Source organism: Aotus nancymaae, unplaced genomic scaffold (assembly GCF_030222135.1).
Source record: "Aotus nancymaae isolate 86718 unplaced genomic scaffold, 86718_ANA_hifiasm-v0.15.2.pri h1tg000001l, whole genome shotgun sequence".
NCBI classification, from domain to species: Eukaryota; Metazoa; Chordata; class Mammalia; order Primates; family Aotidae; genus Aotus; species Aotus nancymaae.
In genome coordinates this window covers 10,651,898-10,675,236 of record NW_026988412.1, presented here as the reverse complement: position 1 = coordinate 10,675,236, position 23,339 = coordinate 10,651,898, and the positions used below count along the sequence as shown (strand labels likewise).

At 38.5% G+C, this 23,339-nt stretch overlaps 1 protein-coding gene and 1 long non-coding RNA gene across 3 annotated transcripts in view; one reads left to right on the top strand and one right to left on the bottom strand.

Moving 5' to 3' along the window:
* The window catches only part of MACROD2 (mono-ADP ribosylhydrolase 2), a 2,078,532-nt gene that overhangs the window by 913,119 nt on the left and 1,142,074 nt on the right, over positions 1–23,339 (top strand). The gene's annotated exons all lie outside the window — the stretch shown is intronic.
* The window catches only part of LOC105732715 (uncharacterized), a 43,002-nt gene continuing 28,299 nt past the window's right edge, over positions 8,637–23,339 (bottom strand). Inside the window, exons 2-3 of the long non-coding RNA XR_010340647.1 lie at positions 12,529–12,737; positions 8,637–8,981 (exon numbers count right to left, since the gene is read on the bottom strand). This is a non-coding gene — a long non-coding RNA (uncharacterized LOC105732715). The remainder of the gene's footprint in view (positions 8,982–12,528; positions 12,738–23,339) is intronic.

Here is a 23,339-nt window from a genome sequence, read left to right as displayed (position 1 = left end):
AGTGGTACCAGTGTCTTTTGTTTCCATCTTTATGTCCATGTGTGTCCAGTGTTTAGCTCACACTTATAAGTAGGAACATGCAATATTTGGTTTTCTGTTCTTGTGTTCATTTACTTACGATGACCTCTAGTTGCATTCATGTTGCTAAAAAGGATATAATTTTATTCTTTTTCATGGATGTATAGTATTCCACGATGTTTATGTACCACATTTGGTGTATTCAATCGTCTGCTGATGGCCACCTAGGTTGATTCCATGTCTTTGCTATTGTGAATAGTGCTGTAATGAACTTTTTGGTAGAACAATTATTTTCCTCTGGTTATATACACAGTATTGGGATTGCTGGGTCAAATCATAGTTCTGTTTTAAATTCTTTAAGAAATTTCTAAATTGTGCTTTCCACAGTGTACAAATTGAACTAGTTTATACTCCCAGCAACAATGTATAAGCATTCTCTTTTCTCCACAGCCTCACCAACTTTTTTTTCTGTTTTGAGCCATTCTGACTGGTGTGAAATGGTACCTCACTGTGGTTTTGATTTGAATTTCTCCAATAATTAGTGAGGGTGGTCATTTTTTTCATATTTTTTAGCTGCTTTTATGTCTTCTTTTGAGAAGTGTCTGTTCATGTCCTCCGCTCACTTTTTAATAGAGTTATTTGTTTTTTTGCTCATTCAGTTACTTAAGTTCCCTACAGATTCTGGATATTAGGTTTTTGTTGGATGCATACTTTGTGAATATTTTCTCCCATTCTGTAGGTTGTCTGTTTACTCTGTTGATAGTTTATTTTGCTGCGCAGAAGCTATTTAGTTCAATTAGGAGCCACTTGTCAATTTTTGTTTTAGTAGCAATTGCTTTTGAGTCATGAATTCTTTGCCAAAGCCGACGTCCAGAATGGTATTTATTACCTAGGTTTTCTTCTAGGACTTACAGTTTGAGGTCTTATTCTTGAATCTTTAATCCATCTTGAGTTAATTTTTATATATGATGAAAGGTAGGAGTCTAGTTTCATTCTTATGCATATGCCTAGTCACTTATCCCAGCACTATTTATTCAATAGGGAGTCCTTACTCTAATGCTTTTTGTCAACTTAGTTGAATGTCAGATGGTCGAGGTGCGTGGCTGTATTTCTGGGTTGTCTATTTTGTTTCATTGGCCTACGCATCTGTTTTGTGTCAGTACCATGCTGTTTTGGTTACTGTGTCCTTACAATATACTTATAAGTTAGGTAATGTGATGCCTTTGGCTTTGTTTTTTTGTTTTGTTTTGTTTTGTTTGTTAGCATTGCTTTGGCTATTCAGGCTCCTTTTTGGTTTCTATGAATTTTATAATCAGTTTTTCTAATTCTATGAAAAATGATGTTGGTAATTTATTAGGAATAGCATTGACTCTGTAGATTGTTATAGGCAGAATGGCCATTTTAAGGATAGATTCTCTTCCAATCCATGAGCATAGAATGTTTTTCCATTTGTGTCATCTATGATTACTTTTGGCAGGCTTTTGTAGTTCTCCTTGTAGAGATCTTTCATGTTTTGGTTAGCTACATTCCTAGGTATTTTGTTTTTTGGGTGGCTATTGTAAGTAGGATTACATTCTTGATTTGGCTCTCAGCTTGAATGTTATTAGTGCATAGGAGTGCTACTGATTGGTGTACATTGACTTTGTATCCTGAAACTTTACTAAAGTCATTTATCAGTTCTAGGAGACTTTTGGTGGTGTTTTTAGTGTTTTCTAGGTATAGAATCTTATCAGTGAAGAGAGAGTTTGACTTTTTTTTTTTTTTCCTATTTGGATACCTTTTATTTCTTTCTTTTCCCTGATAGCTCTGGCTAGAACTTTCAATACTATGTTGAATAGGAGTGGTGAGAGAGGACATCCTTGTCTTGTTCCTGTTCTTAAGGGTAATGCTTCCAGCTTTTGCCCATTTAGTATGATATTGGCTGTGGGTTTGTAATAGATGGCTCTTATTATTTTGGTGTATGTTCCTTCAGTGCCTACTTTCTTGACAGTTTTTTTTTTTTTTTTAATCCTGAAGAGATGCTGGATTCTACTGAAAGCTATTTTTGCATCTATTGAGAAAATCATAAGCGTTTTGTTTTAAGTTCTGTTTATGTGGTGAATCATATTTATTCATTTGCATATGTTGTACCACCCTTGCATCCCTGGAATAAAGCCTATTTGATCATGGTGAATTAGCTTTTCTGTATGCTGCTGGATTCTGTTTGCTAGTATTTTGTTGAGGATTTTTGTGTCTATGTTCATCAGGGATATTGGCTTGTCGTTTTCTTTTCTCATTGTGTCTTTGCCAGAATTTGGTATCAGAGTGATGCTGGCTTCATAGAATGAGTTAGGGAAGAGTCCCTCTTCCTCAATTTTTTGGAATAGTTTCAGTAAAAGTGCTGATACCAGTTCTTCCTTTGTACACAACTTTATAGACATACTTGCAAGGATCATTTTGCAAAGGCCCTTCATCAAAGAGAATTCCTTTGTGAAGTGAAATTGTAAATAGTCTAAGCATCTTGCTTTCAACTTGCCTCAGAGCCAAATGCATGTAAGGATTGAGAACGTTTGCCATTTTACATTCCTGGGTTTGAAGAGGGGAAGAAAGAGTATATCCTTAAACCCTAAAAATTATTACTTGGCCTGCATGGCATTTACACTCAAAGGCAGAATCTGAGACCTTGCATAAGATTTACGGGCAATGCTACATCTCCATGAAAGACTACATCAAGAGTGTCAAAGTATGATTGCTTGGGGCACATTCATAGATTTTTGTTAAGGAGTCTGTGTTCTCTCTTTTGTGTGTTGTTTGATTGCACATGCCTTTAAAGTAAAACTGTAAGCATTATTAGTCATTTGATGAGAAGTAATGAATGTTATATAGAGAAATATTACAAAATAGAGATAGACTTAGTATAGGGGACTATAGACCATTCAACCATGAACACATACCATTTGTTTAAATTAGTTAAAGAAGCAAAAATATTTGAAATAGTCAAAAGAACATTTTCAATTCTACCTAATAATTTATTTGACTAATAATTTTATTTTTTAAATAGTTGACTGGCCAAGATGATAATATGATCTATCCTAGTTATTAACCAGCAGAATTTTAATTTAGTTTTCCAAAACTCTCCATGGTCTAAACTCAGTCTGCCCTTCCAGGCTCAAATTCTGCTCTTCTAGTTTGAAGGCCCACCTGAAATAGGCTGCGTCTGTTACGTTTCCCAGGTTTTCTTATGTCTAGCCTTTTGCCCTAATACCTTTGTCTTTCTACTTGGAGTACCTGTTCTTTCCAACTACCATACCCCACTTCTATTAAACTACCCTTTCTAATTGCTTCTTGCATGCTTCAACCAGACGTAATCTCTTGTCTCTGATTATCACATAACACCATTTTGTACTTCTGTGGATTTCACCTTAGTCATCTGTGTTGTACTGATAAATGGACTGTGAGCTCCATATTTTTATCTTCACTCTTATGCATTGCATAATATAAAACCTTATACATAAAACAGGTTCAGCAAATATGTATTGAATAAATTAATCAGTATATGAATAGTTTTGTTGTTTGCATTCACTAACAAACCACTCTGAGTCATGTTTACATGTACAGAAAAATAATGAATTCATTATTAACTGAATTTAATGTATGTTATCTGTACACGTAAATCCTAGTGAATATAACCTTTGGCCTAATATAAAAAAAATATTCTTTCAAGTTAGCATTAATCTGACCTATCTTTTAGAATATTCAGATTGGTTCACTCATGTTGACATTAGCCAGTTTTGAAATACAGACATAAAGGTGTACACATATAGATTTGACATTTGAGATTAGCTTACTTTGTTCCAATTAGATTATGGAAGAGATAAATAATGACTCAGAGGAGAATGGAGAGGCTATAGAAGTGAAATACTGTAATAATGTGGCTAAACTTGCTTGAGACGATGAGACATTGCCTGCTTTGTTAGTCCTTTCATAGAGAAATGACTCAGCACTGTTAGAGAACATGATGAGGTTACATTATTCTTTCATCACAAACTGTTGAGTTAATGGTGGTATATATAGAGCATAGCTCTGATTCATAAGACAATTGGTCATTGTGCTTCTCTCTTTTTTATTTTTTAAAGCAAGTAAGTGCTTTAAAAAGAGCATAGAACCTTGGTTCCTGTCATGAAATCTGATGATTAAAAACAAACTGCAAAAACAATTTTAAATGCACCTGGATTTCCAAATGGACAGAGGTCCTTGAAAGTCATTTTTAAGTTCCTTCAAAGCTACAAAGTCTATGTGTTTCTCAAACTATATTTTGCAAATCTTAGTAGGAATTAAACTTGTGCAAATCCAACCCCTGGCTCTTTTTGGCTTCATGAGAGTAGACTATATATCATGCTTTTGCTTTGGATGATAAATATACAAACTGTGTTGACTGGCAGAAAGCAGAGCAATGGATCTCTGCAAATTGTAGCATGCCCGGCTCTGACTTGAGACACAGAATCAATTCATTTTCAGTGTTGTGACAGGATCTGAGATGGAAGTGAGTCTCTTGTTGCCATCATGAGAAAAGATATGTATGTCTTACCTCAGCCCCAGTTTTAGGGAGAAGGAGCATGGAAGCTGGGTGGGGGCTTCATTGCCAACACAGCCTCTGATCACCTGGTATGTTACAAAATCAATTTTATCTTCTGCTGCATTTCATGAGACAATTCAAAGAGCAGTGTTTGCTTTTCTACTCTTTACATCCTCAACTTTCATGGAGGCATAATTGCCATGAGTTAAAACCAGGAGAGTGATCACTGCACACTGATTTGGATATAAAATCTATGGCCATTTGAAAGGGAAACCTTCAGGAGCCCATGTAATAAATCCCTGGGGAACTTAAGAGAGCTGAACTGACATGCTAAAACATCTGACATGGCTAAAACACAGGGAACTCTCAGAGAGTATGAGGGCAGGTCCCCAAATCCTCTGCTCAGCACTATTCAAGGTTCAGAATAGTTCATGCATTTAGCTAATCTACAGCTATGTGGCAAAACACCCTTCAGCTGCAGTCAGCCTCCCTCTAATGGCCCACGAGGTGAGGCCAAAAATTAAAGTTGAATAATCAGAGATTTTAAAGACAAACTGAAAATAACTGATGGAACCATTTGACTTATGCTTTGGAATGGCATATATTATTTTGCGTATGACTTTGGGCCTCAGCAAACAAACACAACTCCCTCCACAAAGGGGATGAGTTTGCTGGGCCAGAGTGGCCTCCTGTTGCTGGGAGCTACTGCCGCCCAGCGTGGGCAGCTGCAGTCACAGTGCCGCATCCCTGCCTGGGTGGTCCTGGAGGGCTGGAGAGCTGTGTGACTCCTCAGGACCTTCGTCACTAGCTTGTATAATGCCTGTGCATCAGTTCTTGAAAGCAAATCTCCCAGTTAGGGCCTACATGGCCTACCTACCCTGAGCAGGGAAGGGGTGCAACACATATTGCTTTTAACAATTCTTCATCAGGAATGAGAGGGTGTTACAATGGGAAGGAAAATATTAATTCCTGCTAGGCCCTTCTCAGTGGAATCTTCTCCCATTCTCTTCCTGCTGGAATTACAGATCCATAGGCTCTGGAACCAGTCAGCCTGGGTTCTTTCATACATTCCCTTCTTCTCGTGGGCTTGACCATACTAGATAATCAAGTACTGTGACTCAAAGTTCTACCACCTCTGTTAGCTTAAAGGTCAAGCCTGGAATAACCTTGGTCTATAGGTCTAAGAGGCAAAAATAAAAGCTGGTGAACTGTCTCACTGTCAAGGCACTTGACCTCCCTGTGCCTCAGACTTCAAATCTGTAAAATGAGACTCACTGTTCTTATCTCTGAGGTTTATTTCTTGGAATTGAATGGGGTAATTCATAAATTCCCTAGCCTAGCACTCCACACATGGCCTCTTCAGGAAGTGTCGGGGTAGCTCTCACGCTAGTCAGCTTAGAAAACCAAGCAGTGAGAAGAGGGTCATATATTGACTTGGTTTTTATGCTGACAGGCTTTGGCGTCTCCTCAAGCTTGTCCATACTCTACAGTAGCATTAAGAGGGCAGTGTCCTGCAACTTGAGTTTGAGCGCTCATTCTTGAGGAGTTCTGGCTGAGATGCACATGCCCCAGCTTTTCCCAGAACCAGGGCCCTCTAAATCTAAGTCACAAAAGGTACCAGGGGAAGTTCCTGGAAATTCTGATCCAATTCAAGTCCCTGCTGCCTAGGTTTACCTCTTGACTGGCCTGTCTTCCCCTGAATTCTCAGGAGTAGACTTCTATTTGTATAGTGTTTATATGGGCTAACCTTTGCATATGTTCACACATTTTATCCTCATAACAATTCTGAAAGACAGTTATTCTTGTTATATCTGTTTATAAAAGAGGAAATTGAGGCACAGAAACATCAAGTCACTTGACCAAGTCCCTACAGGGCCCATCTTTAGTCAGTGTCAAAGTAAGCATTCAAGCTCAGGCAGTCTTGCCCTTATCCCACAAATTCTGAGATTCTGCCATAATGCCAGTATTATGCCTTGCTTCTCTCTTGTGATAGACTTTCCAGAGCTTGGCCCACTCACTGAAACATGGCAAGCACTTTCAATGGTTGATGGATAAATACATGAATGAGTGATACTTTCGCAACTATCCCATTCCCTGTGCACTCATCGAAGTTTTCTTCCACTTTTTATCATCGCAGTGTTTGAAAATTTTACTTCCTTATTTTACTAGATATATCTTCGTCTTTATATGTGTCATCTCCCAACCAGATGTAAAAGATACTTTCCTGAAGGAAAGAAGAATGTTTTATACCTGTTATATAACCTCCATAAGAATAGCTGAATACTCAGTTCGTGACACAAAAAACCTAAAATAACTTTCTAAATAGATTGGGAAGTTGGGTTGTTGAGATACAGAAGATTTACTCTCCTTCCCAACTCATCCCTTCTCTTTGCTCCTTCCAATAAAATGCTATTTGGTTGAGTAGTTTAAAGATGAAAAACCATTTAAGGTTAAAACAGATGAATAAGATCATTCTAAGGAAGCAGAAAGGTGTTCAGACTGTTAAGTTGAATAGATCAGAGTATAACAGCATTGATTCTGCCTGTAAGATTTCAGGTCACCAAAGGAAATATGTTGGATTGCATTACCTCCATTTGTTTTTAAAGAAAAAATAAAGTTTAGTTCACTCTCTGAAGATAAAATTACTTTTGGAACCATATTCAAGAAGGACTTGAGTATGTAGACCTTATGTAACAGATATAGAAAACAGTTCCACAAACCCTGATATTACGGAGATGCTAACATGCCCTCTTAAACAAGCCATAAATGTGGTGAGAATGGCCACATTTTTGTGATGGGGTGTTTGGAATTAATTCACCTTCATGAAACAGAGGCCACATTCTGGGTCATGAATAATGATGGCAATACTGTTTCTCTTTCCTTTGAACCACTTACCTACTCATTGACCTAACATATTTTAAATGCACAAAGGAGTAAGACTCTGTCTTTGGGTAGAGAAATATGCAACAACTATTTCCTAAAAAGACTGTAATTACATTTGGGAAATGCTAGTAATTAATAGTCTGAATGGAAAAGTGTAAGTTAGATTTATGAAAAACCAAGAGACATATCTAACCTTTCTTAAGCTCCAGGGCAAATGCATAATTTGAACATTATGTCTACAATGTGGGTGTGTTTTCTTCCTTTTCAATGAAGACAGTAATTAGGATAGTAATAGAAATAATACTTGGGTTTATAGAGCCTTTAGCTGAAGTCTACCTAGATGGTTTCTGCCTCTGTGGTAAGCATGTCCGACTAATGTCAGCTTTTGAAGTCACTGAGTTTTTCATGCCGTTTTCCCTCTGGGCTTCCCTTTTCTCTAATAAAACTACTTTAATCCCATCCACATTCCAACTCTGAATACCAGCACTTAAAATGAACTGTCTATATCTGACTCACTTAAAAAAAAAAGTAGTTCAAATAAAAACAAAGAGTTGTTTACTTTCCTTTCCTATCTGGCTTCATCTGTCACGTACATGTACCATCCCCTGACATGAAGCTCTAATATTGATCTAGAGCCTTATCGATCTCCAACTTAATATAGGGACGATGTCTACCAATAACTTAGGGAGTTCCAGAGGGGCTCACTCTGTCTTCTTTTGTTCACTTACAAAATGAGAAGAATGTCTTTACCAGAGTAACTATTAAAGGATTCCAGTATGCCCTACCACAAACTGAAATTTGGAATCTGATAAAATATTTTTTAAACAAGCTTCTGGCTTCTGGTTTTGTTATATTAATTTGGGACTGGATTCTCTCCAGTGGTTCAAACAAAATGAAAGTATGATATTTAAGTGTTTAATATATTCTATTACTTCTCTTGTTAGTTTGGACCAGAATTAACTCCTTCTAAGATCATCCCAAAGTACCGGTGTACCCCGTATTAAAGGGCACTCTCTTCTTTCCTCTGACATCCCACTGAGTAGAAATAATTAGGCAACCACAACTGCTTAACCCTGTGTGGTTTCACATGGAAAAATCATGACAATTTCTTTTCCTGTTATCTCTCTCTCATTTTTCTTGTTATTCATAGCTTGTAACAACAAACCACCCTAAAAGTTACTGGCTTAAAACAATTGCAGTTATTTATTTTGTTCATGAATTGGCAATTTGAGCAAGGCTTAGCAGAAAAGGGTTGACTCTGCTCCAGATGATGTGAGCTGGGGTGGCTCGAGTGGGCTGGAGTATCTACTTTATCTACTTCCGTGATGTCTCACTAACATGGCTGGTGATCGCTGTTTCCTGGGAACTCAACTGGGTCTGTTGTATGAGGTCATTGATTCTTTGGATCCAAGATACCACATCTAGAAACTGCCACTCTATTTCAGTCTGGTACAGCATCACTTCTGCGATATTTTGCTGAACAAAGAAGTCACGGATTCTGCCCAAATTTAAGAGGACATAGGACCTGTAAAGCAAAATAAAATGTTAAGCAACCCACCTCCCCAACCCTGCCTGGCCCCAACCAACTAAATGGACCCCCCTCGCAGCCAAGAGCATTCCAAAGTTAACATGAAACACGAGTTCAGGCCATGGTGGGAACAGGTGGTCAGATATGCCTCATTATACCATCCTCCCTTTGGAATTGAGGCACAACTGACCAGCCTTAATATTAAAACAGAAACCGTAAGACAATCTGGTCTCTCTGAAGCCTACTACCTGGAGGCTCCATCTGCATAATAAAAGCCTTGGTCTCCACAACCCTTTATCTTAACCCAGATACTCTCTTCTGTTCATTCCAGGTCTTTAGAGAGAGTCTTTCATCTAATTGCCAGTCAGAAAATCCTTGAATCCACCTGTGACCTAAAAGCACTGCCCTCCGATTCAACTTCCATTTGTCCTGCCTTTCCAGGACATGGAATATACATCTTAATGTAAATCTTAATGTCAAAGGCATGTCCTTAACATTGGCAAAAGAGACTTCTAAACTGACTGAGAGCTGTCTCAGATACTTTCTGGTTCACAATCCCCACCTCTCATTGAGAGGAGTGTCAAAAAATTTGGCCATGTTTATACTATACATTCTTTAATTAACACCTGTCTGATACTACTAATATCTGATACTGCAGTTACCCAAGCCAGAAACTCAGTCACCACCTTTGATGCTTTCTTCTCTCTTATCGTCCGCTCCTTGACCCACCCTAGAAATACATGTAATATTTATTGCATGTAATTCATAACTCTATGACTTAATCAGATATTATCGTATCATATACATAAATATCCATTACCAAGACTTCTGATTGGCCCTAGAATCTTCTGCTGCTTTTGAGTGCCATCACCACTATTTTGGTATATACACAACCCCTCATCTACCTACTAGCCAGTCTCTCTGCCTCCAGCCTTGCCCCTTTTAAATCTAATCCAGATGATTTCATTTTTAGTTAGAAAGAATATCTTCCTCTGATTATAATTTCTCGAACATCCTCCATTGCTGTAAGAGTAAAGTGCAAATTGGTTTGCATGGCTCCCAAGGCCCTGCTGGACATGGCCTCAGCCTCCTTCTCTAGCTGTACCTTGTTATCTCTTGTCCAACCTTTTGCCCTCAGCCTTCAGCTTTAACAAAATCCTGATGTACTCCTAATCTCTTCCTTTGAAATGCTCTTTCCTATTCCCCTTCCATCTCACCATCCTCCATTTCCTTTGCTGGTATAATTCAGTCTCATTCTTCAGATTTCAGATTAGTTTTTAATCACTCACTTCCTCTGGGAAGAATTTTATGACACTTCATTCATTTATTCATTCACAGAGTATTCCTTGAATATCTACAATGTGCCAGGCACTGTTCTAGGCCCTGGGGATACTACCGTAGGCAAAATAAATAAAAGAGCCTTCTGTCATAGGATTTACCCCTCTCATGGAAAAGTCAGGCAATAAGCAAGAAAATAGGTACATTATGTATTACGTTAGTGATAAGAGCTAAGCATAAATAAATGTGAAGCAGGACTGGCAATATAAAATGTTGGAGGGTGAATGTTGAAGTTTCGGCAAAACCCAGGTAAGGCCCCACTGGGAAGGTGTCACCAAGCCAATACTTGATTGAAGTGAGGGGTCTAGCTATGAGGCTGTCTGGGAGAACACTATTCCAGATAGAGCAGACAGCAAGTGCAAAGGCCCTGAGATAGGCATGGGCCGCTGCCTTTAAGGAGTGCAAGGACCAGAGTGGCTGGAGTGAACCAGGAGGGAAGCAGAAGAAGAGAAGATGAGGTCACATAGGTGATGGGAGCCCTGCTCACAGAAAGACCTGTCAGTTACTGTAAGGTCTTTGGCTTTGGTCATAAGTAAGGTGGGAAGGAAGCATTGGGAAAGTTTGAGAAGAGGAGCGACTTGCTCTGGTTTTTGGGTTAAGGGATCCCCTTCACATCCCAAATCCTCCCACATTAGCCCCTTCTCTCATTATTTAGCTTTTTACCTATGCTATAACTTGGTTCTACCCCTTACTAGTATCTCCTTTCTGGGAGGAGAGGACTCTGTCCAAATGGTTAGTGTTTTATTCCCACGGTCCAGCCCAGAGTTCAGAAACCACAGGATATCAATAAGTATTCATTTGATTGCACTGAAATAATAAGTAAGTGAAAGCCAGCTCCTGTGCCAATCTTTAACTTTTTCATTTATTATTATGACTTCTTTATATTGGTAGTAGTAAACCCAAAACATAAATGAGGAAATGAGATGCAGAAAATGATAGAGAAAAAGGGAAGAGGAGAAGTAAAATTCTTGGAGCCATCACGGCAGCCTTCTTTAAGCTAAAAGACCCAGGTTCTCATTCCTACCTTGGCGACTCTAGTGGAGAATTTTACTGAGCCATCTGTGAGACCACAAGATGGCCATTCACCTCTCTGAAAATAAATAGTCATAGTGAATGCTTTTTTGATTTTTGGCAGGAGAGAGGAGGCACTTCCATTTTGGCCCATTATGAAGATAATAAGACAAAATGGCTAGGACATAGCATATTTATTATAAAAATTCATGCTGTAGCTGGCTGTGTGTTTGCATACATGTGTGCGTGTGTGTGTACAAAGGCTTCATACGAGTCCACATGTATTTATCAGTGTGAACTATGTGCTGAGCTAATGCTAAGTATGGAGAGGTCCTGCCCTCAATGGACTCAATAGGGGCTACACAAATCAAGAGCAGTATAGTGAGTAATATGGCGAGGAAATAAATACCTCTTCTAAAAAGAAGCAAATAGACTTGAATATATGAGATAGAAAAATACACTAATGCCTGCACTGAATATGTGATTTTTTTTTTTTTTCTTTTGAGACAGTCTTACTCTGTCACCCAGGCTGGAATGCAGTGGCATGATCTGTGCTCAGTGCAACCTCCACCTCCAAGGGTCAAGCAATCCTCCTGCCTTAGCCTCCTGAGAAGCTGCGAGTACCGGCACACCCAGCTAATTCTTGTATTTTATCTTTTTATAGAGACAGGGTTTCACCATGTTGCCCGGGCTGGTCTCAAACTCCCCTGCCCAAGTAGTCCACTTGCCTCAGCCTCCCAAAGTACTGAGATTGCAGGTGTGAGCCACCGTACCTCGTCATGATTAGCAATTCTTGAATAATAGCAGGGACAATTGCCTCCTGACCAAAATGGTATTTTTCATTTTTGGTTTAACAGGTAAGATGGGAGAAGGGTACACTTGGCCACTATTTGGATTATCACAATTTGACTTCTCTTGTGATGTCACAAAATACTTAAACTGGAGAAAAAAAAAAACATTTAAAAAAAAAAAAAAACACCCTGTGTTCAGCTCTTTTGTTTAAACTGTAAAGAAAAATATGGCCCAAAGAGACTGGGTGTTGCCAGAAATTGCATATAGGAAGAACAGAGAGGAAAACCAGGCTTCTGAGAATGGGATGAGTCAAATCATGACATTTTGTTGCCTAAGTCAAAAAGAGAATGACAGTCTTCTCCACAGGAGTACTTTGGGATTAGTTAGTAGGTGGTCTCATAACCCATCAGCCTCTGCCTTTATTGGTTGGTTTCTTCTCACTCCATCTAGACATGCTGTTGTCAGTCCTGGAGACTGAGTACACTGTGATGGCTTCATGTTGTCAGCCGGGTTTTCTCATGCCCTACATTGCAAACTGATAAAGGATGCTCCACAGCCAGCCTTAACACCATGTACCAAGCCTGCCACGGTCATCCTCTCTTCTGCTCCAAGCTGCCGAGAGACAGAAAATGGAGGTGCTGAGTTTTGAGGCTTGCAGGGTTTGTCCGCACTGCATTCAGCTTGCCAGTCCCCAGGAGAGCTGGCATGCTGCTTCAGGTCCATAAAGGAAAGGAGAGTGCCAATCAGATATGTACACTTCTGTAAATCTCCTGTTAGTTCCAGAACTGTCATTTGCTTGTAGAAATTTTACCGTCTTTATATGACTGACCTAGACAGCAAGAGCTAGTGATGCCCCTGTGTTGTAACTACATGGCAAGAAGGACATGCAACCAAATTAAATAAAATTAATTTCAACCACACATCACATTACACAGTGTCAGCATGAGTCACTTATCGTCAGCAGTTTTATTGTTGTGACTCTGATTTGGACATCACTATGCTTGCTGCACATGATAAACTCGAACCATGTTTTGCTCTCAAGTTTTCAACAAGTGTAATTTAAAACATGTATAACGAAACAATCTATGAGTAAATGAGATCTTTCCAAATCAGATGCCTTTTTTGGTAGCACGATGAGTAATTCTTTCCAGTGTGATAACATTGAGGGTCTCTGAGAGTCTCCTTATTAAATAATAATCCTTCTTCATATAGGGTTTTGCATGAATTTGGGGAGAAAAGCTATTTACCTACTTAATCTTGAACAAAAGGCATCACTTCTCTGCCTTCTATGTGATTACTGCTGCATGCATTTGCACATGTAAACTGTGGTGGTTTTACATCATCTTATACTATGGATATTTTTTCCATATCCAGCAGTATGAATACAAACAATTTTTGTAGAATTTCATGAATTATAACTAAGGCTAAAAGCCAGATCATTCTTTTCCATCTGGTGCTGTTATGTTCCTTGCCCTATTTTGTTTATGTAATAAACATTTATTCAGTGTATGCTACTGGCCAAAGATTGTTGTAGGCACTGAGAGTATATCAAGGAATAGGAGAAGATCTCTGCTCTCATGAAACGTATATTTTAGCAGGGAGGTAGGGGCAGGTGATACATGCAATAAGCAATTATCATAAATATTTATATAATTTAAATTATGTAACTAACTTGAAACTAACTACAACTGTAAATGGAGAAAAAAGGGGAGCAAATTAAAGGGGAAGTGGTTAGATCTGGGATTCGATAAGAAATAGAGGGGTCAGAAAAGGCCTTATTGAGAAGAAAAGATTTTAGCAATGACTGAAAGGAGATAAAGGAGTAGGAACAAGCAGATATTCTGGGGAAAGATCCTATCTGGCATAGGAATCAGCTAAAGCAAGGACCCTAAGGAGGTAATCTTCAGGCAAGGAAGTCCCAGGAGATAATTGTGGATAAATCAAATGAGCAGAGGGAAGATAAATGCAGCCAGAAAAGGTAGCTGTTTAGGATCAGAAAAAGGACTATAGGCAGATTATATAGGGCCTTGGAGGTAGTCATAAGACATCTGGGTTTAATTCTGAGTGAACTGGGAAGCTATTGCAGTTGTTTGAGAAAAGGAATGACACAATTCAATTTAAGTTTCTAAAGATTAAGCTGGAGAATCTTTTAGCCAGAGTAATCTGTATGGGGAGGATGACGTGGCTTAGCAAGGAAAGAAACAGTAGCCTACTGCAATAATCAGGGAGCGAACTGGTTGCCTCAATCAAGATGGCAGGTTGCAGTAGAAGTGATAAAAGGAGTACAGACTTTGTATATATTTTGAAGATAGAGCCAACGGGGAGAAGAATGACTCCAAGGGTTTTTGTCTGAGCAACTACAAGGATGTAATTGCTTCCAGCTGTTATGGAAATGGAAGCAGGCTTTGTTGGGGAGAATGAGGAATTTAAGTTAGAACATGTAAAGTGGAAGATATATAAATCAGGAGAGAGATCTGGGCAAGAGATAGAACGTGAGAGTTGTTGGTAAGTAGGTGGTATTTAAAGTCATGAGGATGGATGCAAACTCCAAAGGAGTGAGTATAGGTAGAAAAGAAGATGGAATCCGAGTCCTGTCCATTCCTTCAGTAAGAGGTAAGGGAGATGGGCAGGAATCAGATAGAGAGGCTAAGAAGAAATGACCAGTGATGCAGGAGGAAAACCAAGAGAAGATGCTACCTTGGTGAATGAAGTACTTTGAGGAGGGAGAGATTCATGGTGTCGAGTTCTGTTGAAAGGGGCTGGGTGCAGTGGCTCATGCCTATAATTCTAATAATTTGGGAGAACAAGGTGGGAGAATCATTTTAGGCCAGGAGATTGCGACCAGCCTAGGCAACATAGTGAGATCCCCATCTTTATTTTAAAAATAGCTAGGCATGATGGCACATGCCTGTCATCTCATTTACTCGGGAGGCTGAGGTAGGAGGATCATGTAAACCCAGCAGATTAAGGTTGCTGTGTCCTAGGGCCACTGCACTCCAGGCTACAAAATAAGGCCTTGTCAAAAAAAAAAAAAGAAAAGAAAGAAGGAAAGAAATTCTATTGAAAGATAAAAAGCTGAGGACTGAGAATGACAACCAGATTTAGCAACATGGAGGTCATGGATGGATTGCCGGTAGCAGTTTGAGTGTCATGATGGAAATCAAATTCTGATTGGACAAATAGGGATCTTTTCCCTCCCTCCCTCCCTCCCTCTCTCCCTCTCTCCTTCCTTCCCTCCCTCCTCCCTTCCCTCCCTCCCTCCGTCTCTCCCTTCCTCCTTTCTTTCCTCCCTTCTTTCTTCCTCCTTTCCTTCTTCCCCTTCCTTTTCTCCTTCCTTTTTTCCTTTCTGTGCCATTGAAGTGAACTAAAAACCCATACTTAGATATTTGTTAACAGTATAATTTTAATGAATCCCTCTGGGAATTTTTTTAAAACTCTTGGAAGATTTTCACTTATTTGATCTGGCCCTAACATTCCAAAACTGGCATGAATTTTAATTATCCTTAGATTTCACTTGGGAATAAAATGGCCAAGAGAACAGATAAGCACTTTAGAAAATCATTAACTTATTTTAGGCCATTAAATTATGTCTTCTTACACTGAATAGGAGGAAGAAAGTATTAGTAACTTATTTTATTATGTGTTGGTAATTTAAAGTAAGTCATATATTCTTCTCAAAGTACCTCCAGAGTTTACCTTGCCTGTTATGTATGCATGGCTTCCCTAACAAGATAATAAACTCCTGGAAGACAACAACCAGACCTTCTATTTTTAATAAAATCTTTTGTACCCAGCTACATCTTGCACACAGTCGGTATGCAACAAGTATGTGTTGGTTTCATTTTCTATGCTCATCCTGTTTGATCTTGCCGTCTTATACACAAGCCTCATTCAGTAATGGGAGGATAGTAATGGAAAACAATCCGAGGGAACCATGCTAATGCTGCTAGAACTTGTAGCCTTTGAAGACTTTACAGTTTTGATAGAAGAGTATAGAGATGCATTTGAGAAATTCAGTAGCAAAGCAAGAACCGCATATAGCAACAATAAAAGATGAGCTCATGATTAGTGACCGAGTGAAATCTGTAGGTAATACATACATTTTTAAAGGGTCCTGTGCTGGTTGGAGAAACAGACACTAGAAAATTATTCTTAAAATATTCTCCTGTCTTCCCTCTCTCTTTACCAATAAGATGAATATATGTTTATAGAAAAATTAGCTAACATTATGTCATAAAAAACTTTGATTGACTGTTCAATGATTTTAAACATCATTCCCAATGGATGCAGAGTATTCTATCATGTGATTGTATCATAATCTATTTAACTACTCTCCTGGATTGAAGGTTTTAATAGTTGTCCTTTCTTTTCCATGACATACCAAACTAAGGTGAACATCATTTATTGCCATGTCTTTGTGCATATTCAATAGTTATTTCCTTATATTAAATTTCTAAATGTGGGTCGGACATGGTAGCTCACACCTGTAATCCCAGCACTTAGGGAGGCCAAGGCAGATTGATCACTTGAGGTCAGGAGTTGAAGACCAGCATGGCCAACATGGTAAAACCACATCTCTACTGAAAATTAGCCAGGCGTGGTGGGACACACCTGCTACTTGGGAGGCTGAGACACAACAATCGCTTAAACCCGGGAGCTGGAGGTTGCATTGACATTGCACTCCAGCCTGGGCAACAGAGTGAGACTCCATCTCAAATATATATATTTTATTGTAGAATTAAAATATTAAAACATTGACATATCTGGAGAGTTGTTTTTAATTGTGGTAAAAACATACAATGTGACATTTAGCGTCCATTTTAAATGGGAATTCAGTGATGTTAAGTATATTCGCATTGTTATGCAATATATCTCTAGAACTTTTTCATTTATGAAACTGAAACTCTGTCTACATTGAACAACACCTTCCCATTTCCCATTCCCTCAGCTCCTGGTAATCTTCCTTCCTTCCTTCCTTCCTTCCTCCCTCCCTCCCTCCCTCCCTCCCTCCCTCTCTCCCTCTGTCTCCTCCTCTCCCTTCCCTCCCTCCCTTCCTCTCTCTTTCTCTCTCTCTCTCTCTCTCTCTCTCTCCCTCTCTCTCTCTCTCTTTCTTTTTTTGACAGTGTTTCACTCTGGTCACAGAGGCTAGAGTGCAATGACATAATCTCAGCTCACTGCAGTCTCTGCCTCCTGGGCTCAAGTGATTCTCCTGCCTCAGCCTCCCAAGTAGCTGGGACTACAGATATATGCCACCATGCCCCACTGATTTTTGTATTTTTAGTAGAGACAGGATTTCAGCATGTTCCCCAGACTGGTCTGGAACTCCTGGGCTCAAGCAATCCCTCCTGCCTTGGCCTCCCAAAATGTTGGGATTAGAGGTTTGAGCCACCACGTCCAACCCATGATTCTACTTTCTGTTTGTATGAGTTTGATTACTTTAGATACCATTTATGAGGGGAATTATACAATATTTATCTTTTTGTGACTGGCTTATTTCTCCTAGCATAATGTCTTCCAAGTTTAGCTGTATTATAGCATGTGATAGGAATTCTTGTTTTTAAAGGCTGAATAATATATTTCTTTGTATGTATATACAACATATTGTTTATTCATTTATCTTTTGATGAACATTTGGGTTACTTCTACCCCTCGGTTCTTGTGAATAATGCTGTAGTAAACATGTGTGCAGCTATCTCTTGGAGACCCCACTATCAATTCTTTCGGTTATATGCCCAGAAGTAGAATTACTGGGTCATATGGTGATTCCATGTTTAGTTTTTTTGAGGAAATTCAATACTGTTTTGGATAGTGGCTACACTATTTTGCATTCCCACCAACGATGTACGTCTTCACTAAGACTTGTTACTTTCCTTTTTTTTGATAATAGCCATCCTAATGAACGTGATAGGCATACAGCTTTAAAATACTCTTTTTTCAGAATATTTGCACATGAGATTAGCATATATTATTAGCCTTTAATATTATATATTTTGTCTTTGCTTATTTGATAGGTAAAAAATAATGTGTATTATTTGACTACTAGTAAAATTCAGTATTTTTGGTATTTAGTTACTAGCCAGTTTATATTTTTCTTTTGTGATTTATAAGTTCATAATCTATATGCAGTTTTATATTGTTTTTTCTATATGCTGCTTATTTATTTATAAGAGCTATTAATATATTATCCTCTTATCTCTATTTTATTTTATTTTATTTTATTTTATTTTATTTTATTTTTTGAGCCAGAACCTGGCTCTGTTGCCCAGGCTGGAATGCAGTGGCACAAACACAGCTCTCTGTAGCCTTGACCTCCTGGACTCAAGCAATTCTCTTGCCTCAGCCTCCCAAGTAGCTGATACCACAGGCTCGTGCCACCATTTCTGGCCAATTTTTAAATTTTTCTGTAGAGATAGGGACCCACCATCTTGCCCAGTCTGGTCTCAAACTCCTCAACTCAAGCAATCCTCCTGCCTTGACTTCCTAAAGTTCTGGGATTACAAGCATGAGCCACCACGTCTGGCTGTTATTTCTTATTTTTTACAAACATTATTCTCATGTTTCAGACACATTTTAATTTTGTTTATTACAAGTTTTACTTCTATAGTCCTGATAGAATCAAACTTAAGACTATTTTATTTCTCATCTACCTCTACTTTTATATGAAGAAAATTCATGTTCATGTAATAGTCAAATACAATGAAATTCATTTTTTTCTAGTGTTAATATTTCAACTAAATTATGGTGTATTAGGAATTCATTAGTATTGCATTTAATATTATTTTTCTCCAAACAATCTTTTTTTAATTTGAAAAACATTGTAATCTTGTCAAATAGCAAAATGAGAATTTGTTACCAAGGGTTAATTCATATGAACATTTTATATGGATTTCAGATCTTGTACGTGTGTGATGTTTACTGATAAATTTTGTGTCCTTGTACTGCTTTCGTGGATCAAGGAAAAGGGAAGCATGTTGCTGAACAAAAATATATTAACATGTATGGGACTAATGCACACTGATTTTCACGGAAAGTAACTGATTGATTGCAATCAGATATGGGAGCCTAGAGAGTGGCAAGAGTTTTGATAAAATTCAGTTCAATAAACTTGTGAATTTAAGAGTATAGAGATTCTATTGACAAGAATGAATAGAAGAAGAATCGGGTTTCAGACATGGTGATTTAAAGGGGATATTGACTTAGTGTGGAAGAGTAACCAACTTAGGAAAGCCGTAGGAATTAAAACCAGATTTGAGAATATTCTGTGTGAGAACTATGGAAATAAAAAAGCTAGGAGGGAAAAGTCTAAAGAAATGTGTGTTGGGAAGTGCTTATAGAAGAGAGCAGGCAAAGTGTCTTCCTGTTGTCGTTTAGATTTTTCCTTAATCTGCATTCCCACAGTTAGATTTACTGAGCTCTATGGCCTGAGTTATTGCTCTGCTATGTAGTTGCAGATTAGGGGTTAAGAGTTCTAGTAGTGTAAGAGTAGTTCTGGAAGAGATGGCTGGGGGTCAAGTATAGGGATGGGGAGAAGCGGAGGCCTTACTCTCTGTCTCCCAAAATTTTCATGCAAATGACAATCAGTAAAAGTAAATATCCATATAGCAGTGGTGGTGGAAAGGAAAATGTAGGGGGAGACTGCTTTGTGGATCAGGAACAAGGGGCTCATGATGCTGAATAAAAATATGTTAACATATATTGGACTAATGCACACTGATTTCCACATACTGTTTACATCTAGGGAAGGGGAAATGGGGAAAAGATGGGGAGGTAGCCTCTTTATGAGAATCTTTAATGTTTTATTAATTAATAGTTATAAAAGAGAAATCTTTTTTAAAAGAGAAAGGATAAAAATACTATCATCCATTAAATGTGGGTAGTGATTAACTTATTACCTCAGGTTAGGTTCCTTTCTAGTTGAGACTTTTATAATTAAAATTTTTTTAGATAAGAGTCAGAAAATTTAGGATAATAACCTTGGATGATAACGGAAGAGAGTTTTAGGATATTTTAAATATTAGTTAAATTCCAAATAAATTTAAGCTGGGAGCTCTCACTGGTTACCGTATATGTTTCTCTTTAACACAAGAAATTGGAAATGAGTTAAGTCAGTTTGACCAATAACATTTGGAAATAGGCCAGGTGACGTGGCTCACGCCTGTAATCCCAGCACTTCAGGAGGCTGAGACAGGTGGATCACAAGGTCAGGAGTTTGAGACCAGTCTGACCAGCATGGTGAAACCCCGTATCTACTAAAAACACAAAAATTAGCTGGGTATGGTGGTGGGTGCCTGTAATCCCAGCTACTTGGGAGACTGAGGCAGGAGAATTGCTTGAACTGGGGAGGTGGAGGTTACAGTGAGCCAAGATCGTGCCACAGCATTCCAGCCTGGGCAGCAGCGAGACTCCATCTCAAAAATAAATACATAAATAAAATTTTTAAAAATATAAAAATCGAAAATAACGTATTTGCTATTAATGTTTTAAAGGAGGTATTTGTTTAGAATTATTTGTCTTAGTTATTGTTTTTTTAAAAAAATGAATGGTAGAATTCCTTTTTCTCGAAATTCTAAATGTGCTATGTTTAAAAGCATAGTTACAGATCTGAAAGGTTAGTAGATTTGTCCTCTTGTTTATTTGTTTGCAGCAGGTCATGAACTTAGACCTTTTCTCTTCAATGCTTTGCTTCTGAACTACTTATTCTGATACCCTCCTCAGCCAAGGAAACAGAGCCTGAGAAGGTTCTCCTTATATGGATTCAAGTAGATGAGTTTCTATTAAAAAAAAAAGGACATCAAGCATTGATCTGCTTGAATAAAGCAATTCTACAAGTTATATGGCATTTGGTGCTTCCTGTAAATTGATGCAAACTTCATTAAAGAAAATGACAGATGGCATATGGCTGCAGGCATAATGCCAGTCCACATGATGAATCTTACCATACTCTAGTCCAGGATAAACAATGTTTTTAATCACCTTGAAAAAACAGTTGCATTAATTTGTCTACAGTAACTGGGTAATTATAAATATGTAACTAGTTCCTTGTTAGCTTAAAAAATATATATATAAAGGCTGGGCACGGTGGCTCACACCTGTAATCCCAGCACTTTGAGAGGCCGAGGCAGGTGGATCACCTGAGGTTGGGAGTTCAAGACCAGCCTGACCAACATGGAGAAACCTCATCTCTACTAAAAATACAAAATTAGCCAAGCATGGTGGCACATGCCTGTAATCTCAGTTACTCGGGAGGCTGAGGCAAGAGAATCACTTGAACCCTCAAGGTGGAGGTTGCAGTGAGCCGAGCTCACGCCATTGCACTCCAGCCTGGGCAACAAGAACAGAACTCCATAGAAATACATGCATGTATACATACATACATAAATGGTAGCACCTGATAGGGATTTGGCTTGAGTTTATATTATAGATGGCCTAAGGAGATTTTATGGCCCTAAACTGACATGATGAGGTCCTCACCTGAATAATGTTACAATAGACTGACCACAGAGCCTGGACTTCCTGCACTTTCCTTGGGTTGTTTGAAACATTACTTTGACTATTGGAAGGCCTGGGTTGTGAAAACCTGATCATAAGATTTTTCTTTGTTTGACAAGATAAGCAGGTCTGTGTGAGGCAAGTACTTTCTATGGACTGACTGCAGACAGGTTTCAATCACAGACTCATGTTTTATGGCATTCTCTTCAAAGGTGGGTGTCTAATGTAACTGAATTTTAGGAGGATAATTACAGTCTCATCAAATTCTGAGATTAACTTCATGATTTATTTTTTAAGAAGCTAAAAAAAGTTTCCCATCACTTAGTTCTCATAATAATATGCTTTTCTGGTCAATTTTACATGAAAAATTTTGTCAAAGAAACATAAATAGATACATTTATAAATATTTTTGTGATTCCCAAATGAAGTTCAGATGTCTAAAGACTAAAAATGATTTAAAAATACTTATATAATAGAACTAGATCTTAGTTTCAGCACATGGAATTTATACAGTTTATTTTAGTGCTTCATTTCAGGGTGCTTTTTTGCAAACAACAGAAATTGCCTTGGCTCATTTAAATAGAAGAATCTGTGAGAAGGGTATTCACTGATGGGGCAGACAGGCAGGAGAACCAAGCATGAATCAGATTCCATAAAGTTTCAAGCTGCTGTAACAGAACACCATAGACTGGGTGGCTTATAAAAAAGAAATTCATTTCCCATAGTTTTGGAGGCTGAGAAGTCCAAAAACAAGATGCTGACATATTTAGTGTCAGAGAGGGTGCTCTTCTTCGTAGATGCCCATATTCTCATTGTACCCTCACGTGCCCAAAGTGCAAACACCTCTCTTAGGCTCCTTTTAAAAGGCACTGATCCCTTTCACGAGAGATGTGCCCTCATGACCTAATCATCTCCCAGAGGCTGTACATCCTAATAGCATCATCTTGGGAGGTAGGATTTCAGTGTAAGAATTTTGAGGGGAAACAAACATTCAGCTCGTAGCAGATAACAAGGCAGTAAGACAAATAGCCAACATCACACCAACATCACTATAGTCTGGGTAGGGCATTTGGTACTGGTCCCAACTCTACTGGGCACTCTTGGCCGTGCTGGAATTTTCCTACTGCCAAAGATAATGTCTCAACTGTCCTTACATCTTTGTACCATTCTCCAGAGACTGAGGAGTCTAAGTGGGAACCTTTGACTGGCTAAGTTTAGGTGATGGACCAGTTCTCTCACTGCCTAATCCATTAACTTCTTGATGAGAGCTGAGGCCCTACCTCCCACCAAATAGGTAGTATATCATTGTTGGACATCCAAGGAACGAAGATCAGATGGGAACTAATAGAGCTGTATGAAAATAAAACTTCTTCATTAAACCATGGCTCTTTTACTAGTATTTTTCTCTTTGTTTTTGATAACCAAAAACATATATAGCAAATAATGCCATTGTCAATATGCCTAACTTCAACACTTATTTATAGCGGTGACCTTTCATCCCAGAGTGTTTTCTGCTCTAACAAAGGCAGAGTTGTTGTTCCTGAACTGCGCATCTGCCTCCTTTTCTTGTACACACTTCTGGTATTTTCAAGTTTAGGAGAAAGCAGGCATTTGCCTTACGTCTCAACTCATATTTTAAAATCAGTGTCATTTTCCTCTGCTTATTTTGCCATGCTTTTTTAGTGAATAAATATTTACCGAAGACTTCTGCATTAGTTTGCCAGG